Source organism: Mustela putorius, unplaced genomic scaffold, assembly GCF_011764305.1.
Source record: "Mustela putorius furo isolate JIRA1106 unplaced genomic scaffold, ASM1176430v1.1 tig00000127_pilon_pilon_pilon, whole genome shotgun sequence".
In the NCBI taxonomy this organism is placed as follows: Eukaryota; Metazoa; Chordata; class Mammalia; order Carnivora; family Mustelidae; genus Mustela; species Mustela putorius.
In genome coordinates this window covers 366,840-370,495 of record NW_025421288.1, presented here as the reverse complement: position 1 = coordinate 370,495, position 3,656 = coordinate 366,840, and the positions used below count along the sequence as shown (strand labels likewise).

The following is a 3,656-nucleotide window of genomic DNA, read 5'->3' as shown; positions in this document are numbered from 1 at the left end:
CCCAGAACTCACAGTTGGTCATTGTTAAGATCTAAAAGATCTAAACCTACTTGAGAGTCAATTCATTTCCATATTTTATAACAACTAATGTCAACTAGGATCTGAAGCCTTAGCATCTTGAAGATGGTAGTCCCTTTTCCTGAAGACTCTATACATATTTCCCAACTTTTAGACATATAAGAAGGGACAAAGAGTGAAGTTCTGGGATAATCAAAAATATGACAAAGCCAGTCAGTCTATCAGGAATTTGGGAGCCCAAGGAGTCTCATAAAAAGGTAATTACATCCTGGGTTTGACTTAAAGTGCACATTTTAAGACTTATATATATATGATCACAAATGTGTATGTGTGTGTGCTTACTTTTGTAGATTCCATACACCAACTGGAAAATGGATGAAAAGCATCCTCAGATGAAGAGACTAGAGGTTGCCACTTGGAACCTTGATTTAACACAGAGATTTAATTTAAATTCTGGTGCAACAATAAATTCTGTCAGACAACTGACACTTAAGAAGAGAGCCAAGACTACAAGACTATCCCTAAATCTGTTCAAAGCCTGTCAGTTCTTTTTTTCCCCCCTTTCTTTCTCTCTGTCTTTCTGTCTCTCTGTATGTGTGTGTGTCTCTCTCTCTCTCTCTCTTCTCCCGCCAGCACCTCTATCCCTGGTAATTTTAAGAAACAGACCATTGGGGAAGTTGTGTGCTATGGTGAGCGTTGTGAATTGTGTAAGACTGATGAATCACAAACCTGTACCCCTGAAACAAATAATACATTATATGTTAATTTAAAAAAAAAAAGAGAGAGAGAGAGAGAGAGAGACTTTACCCAAACTAGTACCTTAAAGTGAGAAAGAAATTTTGAGAATAATTTTTTTTAAATAATAATGTTGTGATACTATGTGCCCAAATCTAATTATCCTTCTTGGGTTTTTTTTTTTCCCCCTATAGGTAAAGTCAAACTGTATTTCTCTCGTGAAATTCCCAGGTTCCATGGAAAATAATGTTACTGAATTTATCTTCATGGGTCTTTCCCAAAATGAGAAAGTATAACAACTATGCTTCTTTTTGTTATTATTCTTTTATATGATCCTCATGACTGGAAATTTTCTCATTATAATGACCACTCAAAGGAGTCCAACTCTCAACTCTCCAATGTACTTCTTCCTTAGCTTCCTATCCTTTGTGGACAAAGGCTATTCCTCTGTTACAGCCCCCAAGCTGATTGTTGATTCCCAAGCCAAAGTCAAGAGCATCTCTTTTGTCGGTTGTATGGTGCAGCTTTTTTTCTGCCGTGTCTTTGGCTGCACAGAGATCTTCATTATCACACTGATGGCCTATGACAGGTATGTGGCTATCTGTAAGCCTCTATGCTATATGACCATCATGGATCGAAAGGTCTGCTCCATACTGGTGGTAACCTGCTGGTTAGGAGGGCTTGTGCATTCCTTTATCCAGACCATCCTCACTGTACAATTGCCTTTCTGTGGCCCCAACCTGATTGACCACTATTTCTGTGATGTCCACCCTTTACTGAAGCTAGCTTGCACAGACACATATGTGGTAGGGCTCATTGTGATAGTCAACAGTGGCATGATGTCCCTGAGCTACTTTGTCATTCTTGTAGGCTCTTACATTGTCATCTTGCTTTCCTTTAAGACTCATTCATCAGACGGAGGCACAAGGCCCTGTCCACATGTGCTTCCCACATTATGGTGATCTTGTTTTTGACCCCTGCCTCTTCATCTACCTAAGGCCTTCCACCACTTTTACTGAGGACAAGATGGTGGCTGTGTTCTATACCATCATTACACCCATGTTAAACCCCCTGATCTACACCCTGAGAAACATGGAAATGAAAAATGCCATGAAGAGACTGTGGATGGAAAACTTGTTGGTTAGAAATAAGAGAGACTCTGGTATGAAACTCAATGGGATTGCTATAGCCTCAGTTGTACCAGTTTCCACATGAGTTGCTGGGAACAAGTCAACCATCATCCCTTAAACCTTATCCCATGAGAAACAATACAATATAGCATAGTTCTGCATTTGAAGTCTAAAGACCTAGCTTGAAGGGCCTATTCTACTAGTTACTAGTAGTCTGACGTTAGGCAAAGAGATATACTCATCACCCTGAGTGGATTAAATGTTTCTGCAGAGAACTCTGACACCTAAACACAGTCCATTACATAATGTATAGTAAGTACTGTTGCCTCTGAGTAATAACTCTAACTGATGTGGAATGTCAGGCATATGTATTCTAATAAGGTAATATAAATAAATAATATCAAAATATTGGAATGATATTAAAACATAAAGGAATGATACCAAAAACAAATGTTGACATTGATCTTGCTATCCTTTGGTCTGTTTTAAATCTTATTTTAAAATGCAGATAACTACATTTCCTACCACTTCCCAGGGTTATATAGAGAATTACATGAGGTGAAATTGAAAGTAAACACATTTTGTCAATGGTAAGGATCTCTGAAAGCCAACAAGGCTTGCATCCATGAGACCCCAAAATTATAGCAAAGAAACAGTTAATGGGCTCATGAGAACACATTGAGGCTATTTCCCCAAGCCTCAGCCAGAGGAAGCAGACAGAAATGTCTATCTCCAAGTCTTTCCTGAAAGAGGCTTATCTGTATACTTTAAAAGCTGATGCTTAAGCATCAGGCTTCTAATTTAGCACAGTAGGGCCTGACTGCAATCTTCCCCAGAAACCAAGAAGGTCACTGGACACCATCTCCACCTTCACCCACTGGCCCATTCCAAGTCATCAGTGTCTCCCTGGCAGGAGCTTATACACATATCTGGTACCCAGGTTTTTAGGCTGCTCCCCAGAATATGCCCCCTTCCACCACCTGACTCTGGTGGGCAGTGGAGCTTGAATTCACTGGTCCCATTGGACTACATCAAACAATGAAACTCTTCTTAACCAGCTAGCCCCAAGAAATGCCCACTTCCCAGCCTTTCCCTGAAAGAGGCTTATTTCCTTCCTCTAAAGTTGCTGCCTGAGGATATAGTTTTCAATCTGTTTCCTGGAGCTGATGAGATCTTCCCTTTTGGGACACTTATAAATCTTGGCACACACTCGTCTACTGAAGGCTACTAAACACAAAGAAAGCATCCTGCACACAGGTTTGCGAAACGACCAAAAGCACAGGCCAGACTGAATGATTAGGTTCATTCTCTACAAAACACCACTTCATCAAGACTAGGAGAGGTGGGGCGCCTGGGTGGCTCAGTGGGTTGAGCCTCTGCCTTCGGCTCAGGTCATAATCTCAGAGTTCTGGGATTGAGTCCCCTATCAGGCTCTCTGCTCAGCATGGAGCCTGCTTCCTCCTCTCTCTCTCTCTCTCTCTCTCTCTCTGTGCCTACTTGTGATCTCTCTCTGTCAAATAAATAAAATCTTTAAAAAAAAAAAAAAGACTAGGAGAGGTGACTACATCAAAAACTAACAATATACTACATGTGAGCTAATTGAACATAATAATATAAGTAAACATTTAAGTAAATAAATAAATAAATAATCTTTTAAAAAGTCTAGGAGAGGTGACGGTTTTATCTAATGCACAAAAACCAACAGAGAGTCAAGAAAAACAGAGAAATAGAGGAATGTGTTCCGATCAAAAAAGCAAGATAAAACTCCCGAAA

The 3,656-nt window shown here is 40.0% G+C and overlaps 1 pseudogene; it reads left to right on the top strand.

The window, feature by feature from the left end:
* The first annotated feature begins 989 nt into the window (after positions 1-989).
* On the top strand, positions 990-1,968 carry LOC101681195 (annotated as a pseudogene).
* Positions 1,969-3,656: the final 1,688 nt, after the last annotated feature.